The following is a 22,902-nucleotide window of genomic DNA, read 5'->3' as shown; positions in this document are numbered from 1 at the left end:
CATGCACTGCCTGGCTCTCAGCAGCGCTGGCTGACAAGAAGCAGAAAGAGGTGACGGGCGGTTGGCTTGCCATCAGTGCTCCCAGAGCAAAAATCAGTCGAATTAGTAGGAGATTCATCATCCACGCATCCAAATATGAAAGGGGCATTAGCAACACAATTTGCACAGGCTTTCAGGGATGCTTTGCTCAAGTAGCACATACTTAAAAATCCTATCAGGCTTTTGCATCCGTAACATCTCCCCTGCACATTTGCTCACTGCAGGCAAGAGATTTGTGTGTATCACAGAGGAAGCTGGCTGTGTACATCTGTGCGTTTATTAGGGTCACAAGTTTTAGGCCCCAGCATGGTGGGACTGAGAAGCTGTATTACACCAAAGAGCAATTTCTGATTGGAAAGCATTTAAGCTCTGCTGCTTACTGTCTATGAAGTTAGGAAAGTGACTGACGATGGTTCATACGTGAACGAGTCATTACAAGAAGAGAGAAATGACCTGAAGATGCTTTAATTGCAATGGGTTCCCCAGTGTCAGGCCCCTTAATGCTGTCATTTCAGTCCCCAACGTTTGTGTCTTAACTTCCTGAGCTAGTTGCTGCACTGGTGGTGCTTCAAATTAGCCTAAGTGAATGTAAGTGCAGCTGGTTCTCAGGTGGGGCTCAGTAATTTTCTTTCTCCAGGTCCTGCTGGGGAAAATGAGCACCTCTCAAGCACCCGAGAGTTGTTACCTTGCTTGAAAAACACTAATCTTGTGGCCTGGCTTAAGCTGAGGTACAGCCGCAGCTGTTACCTGTTTAAGTAGGAAGCTTAAGAAAATCACAGAATCAGAGAATATCCCGAGTTGGCAGGGACCAACAAGGATTGTAGAGTCTAACTCCTGGCTCTGTGTGGGGCCACCCAAAAATCAGTCTGAGAGCATTGTCCAGTGGTGTAACACTTCTCAGACTCTGGCAGGCTCAGTGTCTTTTTCCTTTTAGGCCAGATCATAAAAAAGGCTATTCTGCAGTATTTTATAATGGGGAGAAGGAAAAAAAAAAAAAGAAGAGAAGAGAGGTATGTATATATACTGTGAGAGAGCCTCAGCTCTAAGAGAGTAAATAAAAGGGAGGTGGCTGTAGGAAGCTGGAGAGGGGGTGGGCAGAAAGGAGAAATCCTGTTGCAGAGGATGGTTACCTGGAGGTCACTATTCCCTGCGTATGGAAAGGCGTAGGAGGAAAGAAGATGAGGTTTCACCCTCCTTGCTCTCTGAAGGCTTTAAAAACAGGATAGCTGATTTCCAAACAGAACAGCGTGCTTCTTCTGTGACAAGCTGGAAAATAAACTGTGAGTCTCTGAGTGGCAGCTTGACCTCTGCCTTCCCCTTACTGAAGGACAGAAGTAATTTCAGTTATTGTTTTACTTGCACAGACACAAGTTATGCTGTGCTGACAGGTTTTGCCTTTATTTTGCCATGACTATATAGTATTGTTGTTTAGGGGCACGTTCAGATCCTGTTCTTTCCACCCTGCTTCTGCTGATTTGCGTTAGTTTTAACCTGGTGTAGCAGACTTCTACCTCCTTCAAAACTTGTTGTACCCCTTGAAAGGCTCTGTTTGGAGGGTGGATGCAGGGTAAGGTACAGGGGGTTTGACCCGGGTCTGACTGAAGAGAACTTGAATGAAGAACTTGGGTTAACTCTTCCTCATATTTTTTTTTTTTTTTTTTTTTTTTTTTTTTTTTGTAACCACTGCATTTTGTAGCAAGTTCCAAGCAGAACCTCTCAAACATAAGCATAGTGCAATGGGCCTGATGGGACGTGAGAAATGCTGAAAGTTTCTTATCACAGAATTTCTAGGTTGGAAGAGACCTCAAGATCATCGAGTCCAACCTCTGACCTAACGCTAGCAGTCCCCACTAAACCATATCCCTAAGCTCTACATCTAAACGTCTTTTAAAGACCTCCAGGGATGGTGACTCCACCACTTCCCTGGGCAGCCTGTTCCAATGCCTCACAACCCTTTTGGTAAAGAAAGGGTTCTTAGTGTCATCACTGAGCTTCTCCCTTTGCAGAAGGCTTGGAGCAGTCTTGGATGACTTTGGTGACTTGCTCAGCTCCTGAACCCAGGACGCTCACCACCTGAAGTGTTGGAGAATTGGGAAGATGGTCTGTTCCAGCACCTGGTGCTCACATAAAAGCAGGCAACAAAACGCTAGCAAGGTTTCGGTTAACTTGGTAACAGGAGCGGTACTGCAATGAGTTGGTGTCTTTAACTGGAAGTCTTGGGATGAGCTCACTCATGCTAGTACTGCTGAGCAATACCACGTTTTCTCCCCGTCCACCCAAAGGTGTCTGTTGCTGTTTACCTTAGGCTGCCTTCCCCAGAAGCTGTGTTTTCTGCAGCGGGGGCTGTGTTTACAGCACCTAACACACAACCATTTTTGTGGCTGAGGCCCTCAGACAGAAGGGTAGCAGAGTACAAACAGCCCTCAAACAGAAAGGTAGCGCTGGGAGACGTGACTGCAGGGGTTAGCACGCACGACTGGGGGACAGCTGACGTGCAGGAGAGCTGCTGACCTTCCCCCTGTCCTCCTCGGTCAGGGCTCCTGCTTCAACCAGTTGCTTCCACGCAGAGCTGGGCGCTGGAAAGAAAGTCCAGGGTGGTAGGGGTGGAAGGAGGATCTGATGGCTTAGACAAAATAAATGGAAACTTTTTTTTTTCTTCCCCAAAAGAATGTTTTGCTTGCCAGTGGGAAGCTGCAAACAGGGTAGTCATCCAAGAGGGTAATGGAATATTTCCCTGACCCTCAAAACAATGTTAAGAGGGACAGATGAAATCTAAAAGGTAAACACATTCAGCTGAGGCTAGCTGAATTTCCTGGTTACTATGCTGAAAAAGTTAACGATGAAACACTGCCAGTTGTTTCGGCAGGTAAAAGGAAGTAATGGTGCAGGCCTGTATCTAAAACAAAATAAATAAAGTTTACCTAAGAGATCTTGTCCCTGTAGCTGTCAAAAACACAGCTCCTGCCATTGTTAACAATGTAAATCAGTGGTTCAGGAGGGCTGCATGGGTACAAACAAAAGGATAAGCTTGCCATGTCACTGTTCCTGTAAAGCTCTTCTGGAGGTTTCTTTGATAACACCTATCTCCTCGTAGCAGGTGTGTGAGGGACCCAGGAAGGGAGAGGTAGCACGGGCTGGAGCCTACGTAGCTGTGCTGATACGCGTATGGAGATGTCGCTTCCAAGCATATTCCTTTGTAAGTGAGGTCAAAATATAGCGTGATGTGCGAGATATATAATGAGTGAGAGGAAGAAAGACATGCTAACTGGGTTGGAAGATAACATTTTGTCTTCTGAATGGGTTCTTGTTATTGCCACCGATTGTTACTTTCAGAAAAAAAATTATGTTGAAATTATTCTTTTCTCTCTATTGTTTAGCTCTTGTTCTCAGCTTTGTTATGGCCACAAAGAGATGATAAAAATGGATTGGCACAAAGTTGGGTTTCGTGTATCATTTAGAGACAGGTTTAGAGTTATGTTTTCAGCCCTTAGCACTTTGATAGGGTCTGTTCTTCATTTTGAAAATAGCAATAAAAGAGTAAAGAACATAAGAAAACACAATTTTTTTTTAATGAAATTGTCAGTGCTGGTTTGAACTTTGTCTCTGATCTGTATGAAGTCTCTGAACTGTGCAGTTGGAAGAAAGCAGATAGAAAAGAGAGAGAAAATGTCCATGTTCCTGGCTACTTTAGACAGTAATAAAAAGCCCCCAAAGTGTTACTTGTTTTTAATCTGTGTATTTATGTCTATATAAATCCACTGAGAATAAACTTTAAACGTTTGTTAGATTTAGAGAATTACCGTTCTGCATCAGTACCTATGATCTAGCACAAAAGAAACTAAACTTAAGCTTCTGCAAATTGCCCTCTTGGCTTCCAAAGGCATGGGTAACATTAAAGCATGATCTGAACTGGAATTAAAGCGAGGAGTGGTGGTAAATGGGTGTGAAATGTTCCTGTGTGGCAATTGGAGGCACTGTGTGTGCAAAGGGAGATGGCTCACATTGAAGCTGAAGGACCAACCTGCAGCGTTTGGCAGCATGGTGTTGTGACACGGTTGCCAACCTCTGACCTTGGTGGTGGGTGTCTTTCCATGGGGACCTTGAATGAGTCCATGCCTTCAGCCTCCTCCTCAGAGAGAGTTGAAGAAATCTCCCCAGCTGCTTCTCCCCAGCAGCTGGAGAAGTGCAGTAGTGCCTGTCCTACCTGTAAGTTGTCAGGATATTTTCCTAACAGCCTCAATGCGCTTCTTGGGTCTGGAGGGCAGCAAATACAGAAGTTGGGAGAGAAGCAGCAGGAGCAAACCCAGGGCAACAGAGTTTAGTTCTGATAAAAGCCATGGATGGCAAAGGTCAGAGTTGCTTGAGGCAGCTGATACAGCAACGTGAACTGCTCCTCTCAGCCCGATTCTGCCATGTGGTTTCACGTGGGATTTGAAGAGATTAATTTCCAGCTCAAGGTGTGTGCTTTCAAGCAGCCCTGGAGCTCCAGCTCCTAGACAAGCTCACAGCTTTTATGTTAGCCCGTGGCTACAGAAATGGATTACTGCCCTCAAAATGGCATTTTAAGTCATGTAAGGATCTTGTGTGCAGCACATAACTACAGTCCTCAGTTTTGCAAGGGGGATGTCAAGGTGGTCCACTGACAGGGAAGAAAAAAGATGCTGCTTGTTCTTCCTGCACAAAATGCCCCTGATTATTATTGTTTTTTTTTTTTTTTTTTAATTATTATTTTTTGTCTTGCACAGTTCAAATTGAATGGTGAGTGAGGACCTAGAGTTGGGGAAGCAGGGAGGCTGGGAAATGCTGACTTAAATCTTCAGAGCTGTTGGTACGCTCAGGCAGCTTGTAGAATAGCCACTTCCATTGCATTTCCCCCATGCTTCTGCCTCATTTTCCCTCCTGAGAGGGATCCACATTGTTGGGTCTTTCCCTTCTGCACCAGGAACAGCATGTTTGCTTTCTATGTTGTTTCCTCTTGTAGGTTTAAGGTTAGGCTTCAAGCTTTGCTGCTGTTGTGTCTCCTGTCAGTGATGTGGCCAGGCGGTGGGGTATATCTCTTCACGATGCTTTGAAATGGCCGCGGCACTCTTGGTTGCGTGCCCACACAACAACGTGCCATGGCTTCCACAAGATGGCTGCTGTGGTGGCCTAGCTGGCCTGGCCCCTGCTGGCCTCCAGCAGGGGAGGGAGGACCAAGTCGCTTCAAAACCATGGTAGAAAGGATAGGAGATGGCCATGGCTGCTGCAAGGCCTGAGCTTGCTTCCCATAGTGCTGGGGGCAGCCTGCACGATGAGGGCATGACTGGCTGGGAGCTTAAGGGCTTCCTTATCTGTGCGGCATGGCACAGGCCCATGGCAGCGCGTAATTAATAACGATAACTAGCCCTCCTTATGCAACCAGGGAATGTCTGACAGCGTTAGTAGGTGGTTGCTCAACAACAAGGCATGTTACGACTAACCAGCTGGGACCAATTACGAAAGCCTCAGCGGTGCTAGCAAGCGCCTGCCTGCTCGCATCTTCCGACTAAGTTGGGAAGACGAGTGACTGCTCTGCAACATGTGGGCAGCCTCACGGCCTGCTGGCATGCGGAGTTTGACTGAAGCTCAGCCACCACATCGAGCGTGGGGTGTGTGCACGCTCCGGGCTGTGCCTGCTGGTCACTGACCAGCTGTGGCTCCCTGCATCGGGGCTGTCTGTAGCTCGTGCTCCCAGATTTGGGGTGGGGAAGTGCCCCCAGGGGCTGCACCACCACCACCTCCCTCCCTACTCAGCAGCTTCTCCCAGCCCCTCACCGCTGCAGCAGCATCCATCCATTCCCAGGACCTACCCACAGCGAGCAGCTGCAGCGAAAAGCAGGAGCTCCCACTCACAGCTTCCTCATCGATGCTTAGTTGCTACACGAAGATTTCAAGAGTGTGCGACTAAAACATAAAATGAAGCAAAAGACTAAGTGGCACTGCACAGAAGAGAGGGGGGGGAAAAACACTGAATCATTGTCCAAAAGGTGCAGCCATTAGAGAATAATAATAGTTTTTGTCTGTGGTGCAGCTGGGGCCATGGATGCAGAAGGAAGGTCCTCAGTGACCTGTGCAATGGCTCTGTTTGTTTAATGTATGAAAACAAAGAACTGAAAAGCAGACAGGGCCCTTTGCAGATACTGCTGCTGTCTCGGTTCCTGTATCTGTGCCCTCTCTTGCTGCGTGCGTGTGCGTTTTCATGCTCCAAATCAACTAATCACAGCTACATGCTCTTGGATGCCTTCAGTTTTGCATCTCCTTCGCTGTGCCGGGGCACTCCCAGGTTGTAGAATTACTATTTTTGTAATTTAGAAACTACAACAAATAACGTGAAGTCAAACGGTTACTATTTTATTGTCTGTTTCTGCAACTGTCCTTCAGAACAAGCTTGTAGTAATGACATTATTCCCACCCCTCCACCCTGACCTCAGTCTTTTTCTATCCATTTAGCGAATGCTGCAGCTTGCTCTGTTTTTAATGGGTGGGAATCAATGTGGCTTTTTAAAATTGGATTCTCTCTGCCTGCACAAACAAAATCAATGGTGTTATTGAGCATGTGCAGGGCTGTGTGAACAGGAGCAAGCCAGCGGAGTTTGCTGCCTCAGTGAGGAAGGGGCAAAGCTTGTAGCTCACGCTGGGAGGATCAGGCTTTATTTCTGTGATTTTTGGTAAGGGCTGATGAGCAGCTCAGCACTTTACAGAAAGCAAGGTCTAGGGAGCACTCTTCATCAGATTAATAAGATTTTTAAGGTGATCAGCATGCTGCTGTACAATGGACTAAAGCCAGAGCAGTTTGAGTGCTGGCAGGAGGTTTGAACATCCCAGTAAAATGAGATTTGATCTGAACCGTGCTTTAGTTTGGTATCAATTAAAAACTGGGTTTTCCCCACCTCATTTTGCTCCTGCTGTGGCCTGGTCAGAGACCTCTGGTCTCTGAGCTGAGTTTCAGAGGGAGCATCAGGGATGAGTTCTTGCCTTGCCCAAGCTAAGTGTTTGTACCCAAACAAAGGGGATGGGGGATTTGTGTACCCGTGTTTTTTTGTTGTTTTTTTTCTTTTGTGGGGAAATGCGTTCACTAATGCTGAGCTGTCTGGGAAACTCAACTGACAGAATTGTTTATGGCCTAGGGAGATGGGGGAAGGGCAGATTACAGATGGACGGTTTTGGTGTTTTGTTTTGTTTTTTTCCTACTTCTTCAGGGATAATCATCAGATTTAACATTTTATTGTATGGTGTGGGAGGGATGGTCTCTTCCAGCATGTTCTCTTGGAGACATCAGTGTCATGTGTAAGCCCTGGTTCACAAGGCTGTGGAAGATCACTTGTGAAAGTGAATTAAATGATACAGAATATTTTCAATTAAACCCAGCTGGGTAGGTTTATCACAATCCATGAAAGTACCTTGTACTCGCTGGCCTTAAGAGCCTACCAACCACTGCCGCCGGCTGCGTTGGCAGGACAAAGAGCACGCATGGAAAGGAAGTTCAAAATTTATTCCTTGTTGAGTCTTGACCTCCCTGTGCAAACTACCAACACAGCGGGTGTATTTGTCTTCCAGGAATCAGACTGATACTACCAGCCCTGTCAGACGGGATGCCAACAGCCTTCCAGCTGTAGCCAGTTTCAGACACCACTGATACGGGTCAGATTCAAACCAGTGACTTTAGTTTTATGTGAAAGACTCCAGAACCTTTTATCAACCTGCAGGGCCATTCAGTCATTTCGCATAAATGCACATGCCAACGCTTGTTTTGAACACGGCTTTGTTGGAGCACAGCGAGCTCAGTGTTTTGAATGAGAGCAGAAATTTCTGGCTGTATGACAGAATGGGTTTTCTAATGTTCCTGTCAGCTGAGGAGCTCTGGCCTGAAAAGGAAGGGGTGGCAAGAAGGGGACTTTCCTACAGAAAGGCGTGCTTGTTCAGTGTCCTCTGTTCTTCTGGCCAAACAGGGTTAGCTTTAAGATGCTGTCAGCTAAGTGCGGAGCCTGATGAGTGGAAAGGAAGAGTTGCGTTTATGATGGTTTCATGTCTCCGTAGCCGGGAGGAAAACCTGAGCTGGCATTTGGTTCCTGACAGCAACTTCTGCTGTAGTGCTGCTCATGGATCTGGCTGCGTGACTTCCCAGAGAAACTCTCTGATTTTGTTTTTTGTGACCCACTTCAGGTCTCTTGATTTCTAAGTGCTCAAAATCTCCATCACCCCCGGATTCCATTTGCACGTGGCATGGGAAAGCTTCTAACAAACAAGGAAATGAACCTTCTCCTGCTGTCCCAGTTTGAGCGAGGATTTCTTTATGGCTATCATTTAATTATGAGATTGTGACTGGCCTGGACAAATGAGACAGTTTCAGTATCCTATAATCAGTATGGCTCATCCATGCATACATTATAAAGTATGTAGAGTAGCTATAAATGATGCAAGTACAGTGCTTGGTATGTGTAAGTATGTCCTGGTGGGCACCCTTCTTCAGTGTGCAGGCGCTGTCTTATCAGTGCAAGAAGCTTGTGATCATCACATACCCGTTAAAGAAGTGAAAAATGTCTTTATTGGCCTCTTTTCTTTCCTCAGACAACAAAGGTCCTTCTTAGTTTTTTTCAAATGTTGCCAGCAGTGGGGTTTTCTGCAATTTGCAAATCAGTGCGAGAAGCTTCCTGTGGCTGAAATGCATTCAGCAAAGGGTCCAGTTGAACACCAGTTTACCAATCACCTAATTTCCACGTATAATGCAGTTTTTAATCCATACAGCCTTTTTTTCAATATCTACTGCTGAGATTATTAGAATTTGGGAAGGAAAAAATAATACGGTGTATTGTAGCATGTACCAGGAGGGGCTTTTTTCCTCTGGCTTGTGCTGGGGACCTCACAAAGCAAGCCGTTTGTTGTGGAGGGGACTCTCATAGCTGCGAGGGCAGGGAGGTTTTCACACAGCTCGACGCACCATTTCTCTCCACTATAGGATCAGCAGTGGGCTCTGCTGGGGGTGCTGGACCTTTGAGGTGTTCGTTCAGAAATGGGCAGGAAGATCCAAATGTCCCCATAGGGGTTACCCAAAGTCCCAGGTGTTCCAGCTGCCCCTGCCTGGTACCATGGGAACGCGTAGAAAACATTGGTGAAACTGCTGGGGGAAAAAAACAAACAAACAAAAAAACAGGAAATTATGATTTATTTGGGGGTACTTTTTTGAGGTTTTAGGGTTCATACTGTAAAGGCTTTGGTTGGAGCTCTGGCAATTAGGAACTTAACCAAAATAGAAAGCTAACATTGTTAGTTGAATCTGCAGCTGAGAATAAAGGAAAACAAAACAAAAACAACAAAAAAGTATTAAAAAAGTATTAGTCACTTCAAGACTCTTCAAATAATAAGGGTATTTGGACTGTCCTGAGTTGTTTTGGTTTGGCTATGTGATTTAAAGGCTCCATTTTGGTCTAATCAGAACAAAATTTCCCTCCACAAAGTGCTTCTTCAAATTATTTAGCAAAAAATAACCTCCTACTCTAATTAAAAACCTGCCACTATGAAATCTTGGTGGTAGGCATTAATGCAACATTTCTGGCGGATGAAAAATCAATCCAATTTCACTTCATATAGAGGACATCTTTTCCTTTTTTCTTAAGTATATATATATCCCGTCCCCTTACTAATCTCTAGACTGCATTCTTAAACATTCTTCAACATTTTTTTCCCTTCTTTTTTTTATGGCAGAGTAAAAATAATAAGCTGAAGTCTGAAATAGAATTGTTGCTCTTCAACTTTCCAAAGCGGTAAGGGAAAATAGATTACATACATAGTGAGTTTTAAAAATCAGCCAGTGTGTGGGATATGCTACACTGAGCCTCTTTTCAGAAAAGAACTGGATTGCAGCCTTTAGGAGCTGTGTTTACTGTAAGAGAAACCGAATTTATAGCAAGTAAAGGATGTGGGAAGTACCAGCTCAGTGCTGCTGCGATGACTGCAAAGCAAAAATTAAGGAGAAAAAAAAAAAGCTGTACAGACAAAACAGGGATTTTCCGCCGTGCAGATAAATTACGGGAAGTGCCTGAAATCCATTTGTTCTAGGAAGGTGCACACCATGCAGTCACTTCTTCCTTTAACCTATCGAAGGGTTAAAAGTTGGAGCTCGAGTGACTCGGGGAGAAACCTCCTGTCACAGCGCTAAAGACTCATTTATTGGGAGAGCGCTACGCTGCTTACTGTAATTGCAAGAAAATTAAAAGAAAGCAAATTAGCTGGGAGCTTTTCAGAAGTCTTCCTCCTTTTGCTGACGTTAATGAGATTTTTCCCCATACCAAAGCAGCTTTAATAACTTCCGCCGAGTGGCTTCTGCAAGCCATTGCTTACCGAGGGAAACAAACCTGGCGTGACGGCAGCTCTGCAGCGTGCAGGGGAAGGAAGGGGCGATGTGGGCAGGGGGGCTTGTTGGGGTGGTTTGTGTCGCAGCCTCATGTGCTGGTTATCTGCCTGCAGACCTGTGCCTCCGCCAGCCCCCGTTCCCAGTAAAATGTGCCTTTAATGGCTTGGGTCCTGCTGTGGGTCTTGTTGGGGTGGCAGCTGCAAGCGGGAGGGTTGTGCTGTGAGGGTGAAATGTCGTGGGGCTGTGTTTGTGGCCGAGGTATTTGCAGGAAGGTGAGCTTCCTAAACCAGGGTGGAGGTCGGGACAGAGGGGAAGGGCTCAAGTGTGCTCAGCTTCCTTAGCAGGAATTTCTCTGTGAAGCAAGAACCTGCTGCTTTCCAAGAAACTGGGCTAGCAGGAGAGATGCTTTGGAGGCGAGGGAAGGAGAAGAGCGAAATTATCCATGCGTTTGGAGGCCCCTCTGTGGGGAAATGCTGAGTTGCAAGCGAGTTGTGTTGCAGGAAAAGGCTGGAAGACCCCACTTTGCTCCTCAGTCCACCGAGGAGAGGGGTGGCCACCAGGGTTGTGCTGAGCCTGATCCCTGAGCGAAGGAGGCTCGAGGAGCCGTAGCCATGCGGATCCCAAAAGGACAAGGGGACGGTGAGGCTGCAGCTCTTCCCTTGGCTTGGCTGCGGAGCTTTGCTGCACAGGGCTGCGAAAGCACCTTGGCTTTCCTGCAGGTTGGCAATGGCTGCAAGTGTTTGTTTGTGGAGGGCATCTCTCGAGCTCTGTACACACAATCCCAGTGTATACGTACGCGTGTATGTTGAGTGGGAGCAATATTTTGTAATTTCTAAGGCACTCCTACGTGAAGAGACGTGGGTGCCTAAGAAAACATAGCTGAAAGCAAAATCAACATGACCCAGTAAACAACAGCTACCGAGCACATGTGTGCCTACCGTAACGCAGATCCTTCCCGGTCGAGCTGTGCTTCTCTGGGCCATGAGGAGTTACTGCCGCTGAGCTGGGAGCTCCCTGCAGGGTTTCACTGAGTGCAGGCGGTTATTCTGCAAACTTTCTTCTGCGTTTAATACCCCACTGTCCGGGCGTAACAAGCCAACATCCAGCGGCTACAAAGCCTGCTTTGTAGGAAACGCTACCCACTAGGTGCGGTGCAAGTGGGGCTGGTTTTTGGCTGTGGTTGCTTGGCAGATACCTTCCTGGTGCTCTCCTGTGGGTGACATCACGATTTGCAAGTTATTAAAAGTTTAGGAGGATTCAGAACATTCTCTTCCAACGGTTTCTAAATATTTCATGCCTGTCATCTAAAGCAGTTTCAGTGCTTCAAAACAGCAGGAGAAAAAAATATGCATTGTGTATTTATAATACATGATTGTTGATCTCTGCTGACATTTATCTTTACTCCAGAGAAGAGACCGGATAACTTGGTTGTGGCTCTGAAGGTAAATGTCATAACCAGGATAGCCTGTTACAGATGTGTATTAACCCTTTCAATTAATTTTCTTAACACTTTAATTGGCTTAACAAATGGCCCTGTGATAAATTAGGCCTGCGCTTTTATCCTCCTCATTTAAAGGAATTGTGTGATGCAAGTTGTGCTGCTCCAGAAGTCAACACAGAGATGCGAACCATAAAATCACTCTCCAGGGATGACAGCGGAGGTCAAGCTGAAGGTGCAGGAGCACAGAAGATGCTGGCTTTATGCATCAGCAATTAACATGACCTGGTGGGAGAGGAGCTGCACAGCAAAACACTTGGTGCCAGGGACCTGACACCCATATTTTTGGCCTGGATGAGGGCTCTTAGGGGCTATGTCTTGTTCAGTGGGTGAAGAGCTGTTAATACTCTGAAACCACTCTACAATGTGAACGTGCAACAATGGGAACGATGGAGAAGTTTGCCTTGAAAGGGCCCAAACTGAAGCAGTGGTGTATTTGTACCCAGTCTTGTTTGTAACTAAAAAAAAAAAAGGGGGGGGGGATGCAATGGGGTGAGGAGACTTCTAGACTTAAGTGTTATTTCAAGAATGAACTTGAAAGCAAGCTAAACTTAAACTGAATGTACTTTTAAATATATAGTTTTAAAAAAAAAAGAAAAAAAGACCTTATGATTTTGGAGGTTGGCAAGTGACTTCTTAGGTTGTCCCTTCCCAAGAGAAAGCCTGCAGGAGCAGTCTCGGTGGGAGAAGAATAGCTCTGTGACTCTGATACTGAAGTCAGAGGAGCTGAGCCTCTTTTGGTTTAAATCCTTGCCTTTCTGGTGCAACAGCTGTGGAGTTACCTGTGGTTTAAGGTCACTGCAGCGACAGCTCTTGGAAATCAGCTTCCAGAATTGCCCCAAATTGTGACATGAAACTGCCAAAGAATCCTAGACTTTTTTTAACTTTTTTTTTTTCCCCACCCTGGACTTTTATATTTTTATAGACACCAGCCTGCTTCTTCTGGGGCCAGTGCCCTTTTGACACCTCTTCCTTTGGGTGGTCCTTGGGGACATTCCCTGCTGGAGGATTTATGGTGTACGTGCACAGCCCACTGCCCTGAGGAGCCAGGAGCTGCCCCTAGGTGCTGAGAACCAAGATGACCATCCCCACCACCACACCCATGTGCTTCTGCTTCATCATTGCGCTGCTGGAAACTTGCTTGTATAAGAGGGTTTTGCGGAGATCACAGCAAGAAAATGCAGACTGCACCAGTACCAGGGAGGGACAGAAAGCATAAAGCCACCCCGCTCTGCCTGCCTGCTGGCTGGAGAGGAGGGCTTTAGATAAATGTGGTTTAATTTCATCCCCTGGTTGGCCAGCACCAGGGGACTCAAGGTTTTGAACTGAGGACAATAAAAGCAAAGTAGAGCGTAGCTGCTTTGACAGCTGTCTTTGAGAGCTGCAGCTAGCCACTGGAAATGTTTGAGACGGAAATGCTAGATTATAGTCAACTGAATGATTAAGGGATTACCATTGAGTTAATAAAAACATTAAAAAAAATCACGCCAGTCTCTGAAGTGTGACAGGTTACTAGAATCGTCAGTGCTTTGCTGGAGATGAATCTACTCCAAATAAGATGAATTTGTAAGTAAAGAAAATGTTAGGTTTGACACTTCAAAAAAAATTCCTCCTGTTGGATGTTTGTCTCTCTTCTTCTTTTCCCCTAGTACTTTAAGACAGGATTTCCACATCTAAGATTTGGATCTGTTCTGTGTCTCTCTTAAACAGTGAAATTGAAGTCTGAAAAACTTACTGTAGGAATAAAAGATCAACACCAGCCTGCTGAGATAATTTCTAGAAAACTGTACGTTGTGGCCAGGTTTTTAAAGTATCTCCACGTAATTGTTTTAAAGGATCTTGGTAGTTCAGACAAAAGGTATCTTCCCTTTTATCTGCCTGGCTAGTTCTCCCTTAATGTACATGCATAATATATAGTTTAAATGTTTTATCGAATATGTTAAATACTTTAGAGATTTTTTTTCAGGTAAAACTTCATTTGAGTACAGATGTAGAAAAAAAATCATAAATCATTCAGGTTGGAAAAGACCTCTAAGATGATCCAGCCCAACCTTTAACCCAGTACTAACGTCCACCACTAAACCATGCTACTACCTTCTAAATCTACACCTTTCCTGAAGACCTCCAGGGATGGTGATTCAAGTCTTATGCCACGGACTTTTGTCTGTGCAAGGGCAATTATAGACTGTATTCTCAGAACGGTTTGTAGGATGTTGCAGTGACATAAGCTAAAAAGAATTAAAATGTTTACATCGAGCCATAGGAAAAGCACAAGTAAAGAATGGACGTTTGCTGAATGAAGGTGAATCCTGAGACTCTCCAGAGCGTGGTAGAGGTAATGCTGGAAATTTAAACAACAGAAGAGAGCATGTTTGCACCAAAGAGGAGTGTAGATACCTCCTATATATCTCCATTAACCCTGCTGAAGCTGATGTGACTGTGCAAAGTACGAATCCACACAGAATTTGGATTAGGAGCCCTCTGGATTTGCGACGAGCCGTTTCACATCTGCAGTCACTGTTAGCTTATTCTGTTAGTGGTGGAATAAGCTGTAGCATTTGTGAGAATAATAGATTGAATGCTTATTTTCTCTTTTTTTCTTTCTTTCTTTTTTTTTAATCTATTTTTGGAGCGTGGAGATGAGTGACAGAAGCCGTGGAGGCCAGTTTGCTGCACATGGGGTGGCAGCTGATGGGCTGGGGGAGCTCAAGGGATGCTTCACTCCTGGTCCTTCCAGGGAAGACACCCTGAAGCTTTCCTGGTCCTACAAGGTGAAAAAGGTCTAGCGTTGGGACCTCAGAGCAGAGGATAAATGGCCCTGTGCAGACAAAGAAACAGGCACAAACAGCGTGTGTTACCCCCTGAGCACTGCAGGAAGGCGGGCAGGGTTGTGCTGTGAGCAGCCACTTCCCCACGTTGGGTCTGGTGGCCCTGCTCCAGGAGAGGTCACCAGCAGGGCTCAGGGTCCGTCAGACGCTGCAGCCTCGAGCAAGAGGTACTCATGGGTTTTCACGGGGCTGAGCTCTGCCCCAGTTCGGCATCGGGGGACGGGGTGGCTCGCTCTACGCCATGGAGGTAGAAGAAGTGGAATCGGTCATTGCAAGCAACTCAGGAAGAAGGAGGAGAAAATAGGATGTGAGATAAATTAATCCTGCAGACTACATCTGCCCCTGAGTTTGGTCAATCAGGAAGAAAAGGGAAGTAATATAGACGCTGCAAGTTTATTCAGAAGTTGTCAGTCAGGAAAGCGCCCTGCCTAAATTGAAAATAGCTTCCCTTTGCGGAAGAGGCTTCCTTGCTTGTTCTTTATATATTTATATCTGACCTGGGGAGGCTTGATGGACAAAATGTTCTGTACTTATTTCCTCTTCTTTTTTCGGAAGAATTCAATCATGGAGTGCAGGAGAACTGAAGCTGCAGGAACTCATGGTGTGTACCTCACCGGGGTTAGCCTCTCCACACCATTGCAGGGACAAACACCATGTTTCTAGGACAAGAGCTGGCACCCAATGGGCTCCTTTTGTCCCTGCCTTTGTGCTGCTGCAATGGTGAAGCTGTGCTGCCGTGTAAAGAGCAAAGAGCCATTCCCCTGCCTTGTTCTGGAGGCTTTTTGCTTTCCTTAAGCAGAGGGCATCAGCCTCCTCTGTGGTGGAGACTAGGGTGAAGGATGATGAGACCAGTAAGGCCTGTGTGAAATAACCCTAAAGGACCGCAGAAGAATGTATGGAAATCTCTGCCTGACTTTTATCAATTAAAGGGAAAAAGGGGAATAGTATAGGCATTGCAATTAAAAAAGGTAATGGAGTCTGATTTACATTTCAGAATGTATTAGCTTGGTTTTAATTGGAAAATAATTTGAATTGCAAGGGAAATAATTAGATTAGAAAGCCACTCAGCAATTTACTGCTCATATTCCCCAGAACCGGACTCCTGGTTCAATGGAGTAATTTTGAACATTGTGTGAGCTGTGTTTGATTTCCCCCCTCTTTGCCCTCCCCTTCGCTCCTCTCCTAACGAATTGCGTGCTGGAAGTAGAGGCACATCTTCATTATCGGCTGCGTGAGCTTCCAGCCGGTTGCAGGGGCTTTACCAAGGAACAAAATTTGTGAGGAGTTGTGAGAAAAGGGCTGGGGGAGTTGATCTGGATTCCACCAAGCCATTTATTCTAAAGCGAGGCTGTAAAAGAAAAACAAATTTCAGGTCAGGTGTGGTATCTGTTCTTGCAGTGGGCAGAGGCATTCTGGAGTTGTTCAGTGCAGGAAAACTGGAGCTGGAGATAGGCAGTGCGTGCAACGAGCTCATTATTTATCCCTGGACGTGGATGTATAGCTGGTGCTACGCTTACAAAAGGCTTAGCACACCCCTAAGCACCTCGCAGTCCAGGAGTCCTTGTCCTGCAGACTTCATGCATGGCTGAGCTGAGCCCTGGTTTCCCTCCTCGCATCTCGGGGTGAGTGCTTGTGGATGGGGGCAGAGGCAGATGAGCAAGTGACCATCTTGCTCGCCTTTCTGTGAGACTCGGCCTTCGTATTCTAAAGGAAAATATTTTCTGTCCCCGTCGTGGAGAAGTACGCAAGGGAATCTTATTTGGGGCCTTACCCATCACTGCTTATTAATGTTATAAATCACTGTTTGCTGGTTCATAAAAACAATCTATCATAAACTACAGATCTTGAAAAAATCCTCACAGATCTCAGGCAGAAAGCAATCCATTACTGCTGCTTTTTCTCCTTTCTTCTCTGCTAGGTCTCACAGACTGCGCCATCAGCCCATGGTTATTCCTAATTATTTATTTACATGCATAACCCTTGCCTTCCCTTGCAGGGCAGGAATGCTTCTTTCACTTGGGGGACAGCTAAAAACCGATTTGATTGGGCATGAAGAGTAATTGGACGTCATTTTGAGAAGCAATTCCTTTCTGTAATCCATCATTATTGTCATGCTAGCATATTCCTGAGGCAGGGCAGCATTTGCTGATCTCCGATAGTCCTAGGCTGTTGTTTCTCCAAAGCAGAGGCCCCTTTCTCACACTGACTCTTTTCCAGCCCCTGTTTATTTCCTTAATGACTGAAGCGAAAGCAGATATTGTTAGATAAGTGGCTATAAATGATTCTGGCAGCTTTGTATAAAGGCATGTGATGAATTTTCAGGAAAGAATTTGTTGCCAGGATAGCTTCTGGAGCCAAACCATTGGTGCCAAGCTAAACGGGAAGAGTGTGTTGGAGAGGCACGTAAGGGAGAGACCCCGCGGGGCTGCGGTTGTGGCCTTCCTGCTGGTGGGTCCCTTCTCGTAGTGGTGTGGCGATGGGTGGTGCTGTGCTCTGGGCTCTGACCTATTCACCAAAGCTGTTATCTGGCCGTCTTCCTTCCTACCACTTTCTGGCCACATTCAACGTGCATCTTATTCTGGCCATTCAGTCTTGGAAGCTGTGCGAGGAACCCAAGAGGTTTGCTGGTCCATGTGTATGCAGTGTGTGGCCTGTCCGTGTGGCTACGTGGTGTGAGGACAGCCACAGGTGCTTCCCTGGAGATAGACAGAGCTGAATGAGGTACCAGCAAGGGTCACAGCCCTGTTTCTTCCCTGAGTCTGGGGCTCTTTCAGCAGGAGCTTCTCCTCCTGCCTTTCCCAGTATGAGCACCACAACCTCGGCCTGCTAAAGTCTCACCCGCCAGCAGCACTTTGAATTCCCAAGCTTACAAGCTGCAGAGCTGTTCTTCCATCTGTAGGCTGGCTATGTACTTGACTTTACTTTTTTAATTTTTTTTTCTTGCTGAAAGCACAGACCGAGGGGAAGGGCCCCTGTGGCAGGACCCTCACCTCTGGCAGCAGTGTGCATGCACAGTAGTTTCCATAAGTTCATGTTCGCTCCAAGTGGATTTAACTTTTATTTTCAAATGCCAGCATTTGAAAGGCATATAGGGCTGAGCTAACCATGTAAGTAATTAGGCTAGGAATGCAAGCAGAGGGGGCCATCAGCACTCATTATTTAAGAGCCAGCTTCATTATTTTTACTGCTTGGATGCTTATCTTAACATCAGCAGCCGCTTTTATTTAAAGGGGCTTTGCCTTGCAGACTTGATGCTCTTTGCTAGGCTGTCCTGGATGGGTGCTCAGAGATCGCACACATTCCTCAGAGAGATGAAAATCAAATATTCTGCTTCAAATGTGGTGCTTCCCAGTGCTGAGTCTCCCAGAGAATTTACACCCTTTGCAGGCTTTATAGGGTTTCCTACCCCTATCCCTGAAACAGTGCTGCCCCCACGGTAAAAGGATGCTCTTTGCCAGCACCTGGTGTAGCTTAATAGGTCAGAGCATGAAAGCTATCCTGGGCATCTAAAATTAGAACATGATGAAGTCTGTTGGGAAAAGCAACGTCAAGTCACGCAGTTCCAATCCCTGCCCCAAAGTGCTTGCAGTTAAATATCTACCTTTGTGCTAAGCTCTTGTTGGATCCAACTTATGATATGGGAGCTGATGAAACTGCACAAGCCAGTGTGAGCCACAATGCAGTTGTGACTTTTATTCTGGCTGCTTTTGTAAAATATATATACGTATGCCTAGGGCTGTATTTTGGTGTGGTGTCTGCGAAAGGGGCAAATATCACAATTTTGTATACCACTTGACCATACCAGTGTATTGCTGGGTCCCATCCCTGACCCCTTTCATCCTCTTTGCTGCTTTTTATCACTCTTGTTCATATGGTGGACGCCTGGGCTCTGCTCCTGCAAAGGACCCTTGCACAAGGGTGGGTCCTTCCACTTCCACATGGAAAAAGAGGGAGTCCTTCAGTCTTCAGTAGGAAAGATTAGTCTAAGATGCTGGACTGCTTTGTAAGGATGTATAAGCAGATGTGCTGCACTAGAGCTTCTCTCACGCTGCCCAAAACTGCCCAGAAATTTGAAGACGTCTTGCAGGAGATGGATCCCACATTTTCTCAGCAAGCCCATGGGCGCTGAGCTGTATATTTGTTTCTCTGGGTACGTGGGGAGAGGAGAAGAGAGGAGATCCTATCTTCCACCTTGCTGCTCTGGTCTTTCCTGCAAATTCGTGCCCAGCCCGGCAGAGTTAAACGCTGCTGCTGTCGTTGCGTGCAGGGCTGCTTTGTTGCCATGTCAACTGTGCATGTCATTTGTTTACATTTGATTTGGCAGAACATTTCATGATAAGAACCAAGGCCTCGAGCGACTTTGAACTGGGGGGTGGCTGGGCAGGGGCACGGCGGGATGGGGAGCGAGGGGAGAGGGTCTGCACCCACCTTCTGCCAGTCGCCCACCAAGCAGGCACACGAAGACACACGGGAGCCTTGTCTCCACAGTGAGTTTCCTGAGAAGTTAGGAGCATGGGAAATAAATGTTGGATTCCCGTATCAATGCCTGTAACAGCATACATTAATTCTCAGGTGGCTTCTTGTAGCTCAACCCATCAAGCATGAAGGTTATTTCCACAGCCTGTTGCAGCCAAGGTTCCCGCAGCTAGAAATTTCTGTAATCCTACCAGATTCCCGACAACCAGCTCTGGATTGTTTTCATGTGTTAGTCAGCGATGGGAAGAGATGAATCTCTACAGGCAAAGACCCACGATTCTAGGCAAAACTGTGACAGACTTCCCTGAGGAGTTCCCCCAAGTTAAAGGAATACCAAGGCTTGGCCCTAAGCCAGGGAGAAAATGTGTGTCTTAAAGAGAAACGAAAACCTACAAAGACTGGAGTGGCACGATGGCCTCCTTAGCAAGCACAACGGCAGTGCAGGAAGACTCGGTGCAAAGCTAATTTTTCAGAATTACTTCAAAGACAATGGTGGTTTGTTTTTTCCTTAAACGGAGGCAATCTGAGAAAGGGTTGGTTAAGCAGAAGAGATTTTCTCCCAAGTCCTGTAGCGGTTTGCCAGGGATGTTGTTCCCCTGCATTTGTTACCTGACTGGGAGTGATAAATTCTCTGTTTTCCTGCCCGTGCTGTTCTCTGCCTTCTGGACGTGAGGTACTTGGCTTGTAGTGTTGGTGGGACGTGGAGCGCTGGGAAACTGAGGGGGTGATGCCATTTCCCTCTCCCTTCTTAGAAGGAAGAGATGAATTCAGTGTGTGGTAATATGAAAAGTAAAATGCTTCCCAGTGAGGCTCCACAAGGGAGGGTCAGAGAGGGTGTAAAGTCCGTGGTCCTTTACAAGGCGCTGCCTTTGCCAGCTCCCCCTTGCCTCGCCGAGCAAGTCACAGAGACTGCAGCAGCGGGTGGGCTTGCTGGGGGGTTGCTGCTTTCATCTGAGTGAAAATAGCCTTCATGTGTGATTAATGTCCAAACCACCCTATGTTTCAGGGAGCGTAGGAGAAATGAGTCGTGGGCTGGCGGTGTGTTCCCCCACCTCGATCTCTGTCATTCTGCTCGTGTATATCCGTGTGTGGTAACTTGTCCTTGTGCTCACTGGGGCAGCAGGTACCTTCTGGGGGCACGATCCTGTATATCTCCTTCGGTGACGGTGGCTGCTTAAGCAGCGCTGCCTCCGTCTCAACATGGTGCATCCGATCCGGTGCTCCTCCCAGCACAGTGAGCGTTTGTGCCTGCGTGTCCTGAGCGAAAGCGCAGGGCTGGGAACTGGGGTTCAGGGCTAAACCTGCACTGCCACCAGGAGATGTACCTGGAGAGCACAGCCTCCAGAACAGCACACGGGGTTGGTTTGCTTCCCCTTACCCCTGTGCAGGTGGGACTCCGGTGCCTGCTTTTGATGTTGGCCTGCAGCTATGCAGAAGTCACCCGTACCTGTGCCCAGTTTGTTTCCCATCTCCATTCATCAGGGTGTCTGCCTCCGATCAAGAAAGGTGGGCATGTGGTGGGGAGCTAGGTGGGGAAGGTGGGCAGTGTGGTAGCATGACCTGTGTTGAAACAGGGGTGAAACGCTTGTTTCCCTTTTCCTTTCCCTTCTTGTATGGCGTGGAGAGATCGCGTCTAGGTAAAGGGCTAAACCAGCCTCATGACTGCTTCAGTCTTTGGCTTCTTTAGGGCTGCGTAACTGCGCTACCAAATGCAGCTATTTTTATAAGGTGGGTCCAGCTCCTGGCTGCTGACCAACAGTTTTTGAACTCCATTCATGCAGCCCTTGAAACAAACCACTGAAAAATAAAACCCATGAGGTACTACCGACATGCGTAGGATTTAATCTGGCTCCCAACCTGTGTAAGGTTTTTTATAGGGCACTAATAATCACATGGTGTGTTCCAGTTCCTGCTTTTTAATTTTCTACTTAAGGGCGAAACTAGGTGCTTTCCTCAGAACAGAAGATTCTTTAATTTTAGACACGAGGTCTGGCACCCTTTGTGGAAGCCAGCTGTCTTCTTATTTTCCTAGCAGTGCCTTCATTCTTCTGCATTGCAAGCCAGCTCTTTCTGTGTGGGATCCTTCTCACCTCAGCCCTTTCCCAGTTACATAAAGAAGGAAAAGCGCAAAAAGAGTGGCCACGCTTAAATTAAAAAAAAAAAAAAAAAAAAGTTGAGAGTTAAGGCCCTTTCTGATGTGTTGCTACATGCCAGATGTCTGCCGATGGTTATTTCCAAATAAAAGTGCTGCCAGGTGGCAGGTGTGGATCTATAATGTTATCTGCAATAGCGAGCTGAATATCAGGTAATAGTACAGAGTACAGTTGAAAATAATGCATCTTGGGCTTGAATCAAAGATCGCTGAAGATAGGACAGTGTTTTGTAAAGATTTAATTTGTTATATTGTTTTGTAGCCGTCCCCTCTCCCTCATTTTAAAGTTGGCATTTGTATTAAAATCTAAAACTCAACGCATGGAGGAAGCTTGCACAAGTTCAGCCCAGTGGCTTTGTTTGAGGACAAGGGGTTTGTCTGCCTGCCTTCTGGATGTCCCCTTTTCCCTTGCTGAATCTGGAAAGATGACTTAATCCTTCCCCCAGCTCACCTCTGGAGCATCATCAGCTGGAAGAGGTGCTGGTGAGTGGTGCAAGGTGCTCCTGCTCTGCCTTGGGCTTTAATTTTCCTGAACTGCAGCTCCTTGGAGACTCATGATTCCTATGCCAAGAGCAGGGACATGTTGTTTCTGTATTTATTGGGCAAGGCAGATGCCCTGTTTCCTCTGTCACTCCTAGCAGATGAGCTTTCCAGATGGGAACCTCGTTCCAAATAGTTCTTCAACAAAAATGACATTCCTTGGACTCCTTGTTCTCTAAAAGTGCTCCAAGTGACCTTAACACGTTCTCAGCTGTCTTTTACAGCTAAATATTCCTGAAGGCAAGGTCACCAATTGCAATGAAATGTTTTACTAATAAACTTGGCACTTTTATCTAAAGATGGTCCTGTGGCTAACATACAAACTTGGGAGAAAGGAAATTACTTGGGTGATTTTGTCTAAATTATTTGTCTTCTACATCTTAGTTTCCCCAGCTATAAAATGGGAGTAATAAACGGTGCTTTCCTTAGCCAGGGATATTAAAGTTTATGAAAAGCCAACAGATATTTCTATAGAAATTATAGGAATACAAAGGGCTGTGCTTAGGGGAAAACCTGTAAAAAGGTTTCTGGCTTGAAACTAAGCGTATCTGGTGTGGAGTTACAGAGAAACAGTGCACAGGAAAGTCAACAATACCACTTCTACAGAGCAGAGCTGCACTTCTACGTCCACTTGAGAAGTAGGTTTGCCAAGACAGAGCCTGAGATACTTAGGAGGGCAATCCTTTAAGTGTCCTGGAGAAAAAAAAAAAAAAAAGGCATTGTAGCCCATAATTTAGCAGAGTATTAATGACCTTATCTCCTCGACAAAACTTCATAAGAACTCTGCTCAGATAGATGCACACGCACAGCTTTCTCCCCAGAAGTTTGGAAGCTAGGACATGCTTTCTCCATCGTATAGATGATTTATTTCCCCCCCAGCTATTCCTCTGGAGTGGCGTTAGGACGCACTGAGCTAAGTGCAGCTGTCTTTGCGCGGAGCTGTATTTGCATAGAGCTCCATTTGCATATGGGCTGGTGCTGGCGTACAATATTAATAAGG

The 22,902-nt window shown here is 46.3% G+C and overlaps 1 protein-coding gene and 2 long non-coding RNA genes across 7 annotated transcripts in view; 2 read left to right on the top strand and 1 right to left on the bottom strand.

Moving 5' to 3' along the window:
- HIPK2 (homeodomain interacting protein kinase 2) overlaps nucleotides 1–22,902 on the top strand; it is a 132,575-nt gene that overhangs the window by 47,715 nt on the left and 61,958 nt on the right. The gene's annotated exons all lie outside the window — the stretch shown is intronic.
- Nucleotides 606–6,487, top strand: LOC311444889. The gene is made up of 3 exons (XR_014698119.1): nucleotides 606–1,049; nucleotides 3,134–3,235; nucleotides 5,021–6,487. It is a non-coding gene; the product is annotated as an uncharacterized lncRNA (long non-coding RNA).
- On the bottom strand, nucleotides 15,719–19,888 carry LOC311444892. Its single transcript, XR_014698120.1, has 2 exons — nucleotides 19,163–19,888; nucleotides 15,719–16,082 (listed from the first exon to the last, which is right to left on the bottom strand). It is a non-coding gene; the product is annotated as an uncharacterized lncRNA (long non-coding RNA).

The sequence above is a fragment of the Aythya ferina genome (assembly GCF_964211825.1).
Source record: "Aythya ferina genome assembly, chromosome: 1".
In the NCBI taxonomy this organism is placed as follows: domain Eukaryota; kingdom Metazoa; phylum Chordata; class Aves; order Anseriformes; family Anatidae; genus Aythya; species Aythya ferina.
The sequence above is the reverse complement of the archived record's forward strand: the minus strand, read 5'-3'. Positions and strand labels throughout refer to the sequence as shown.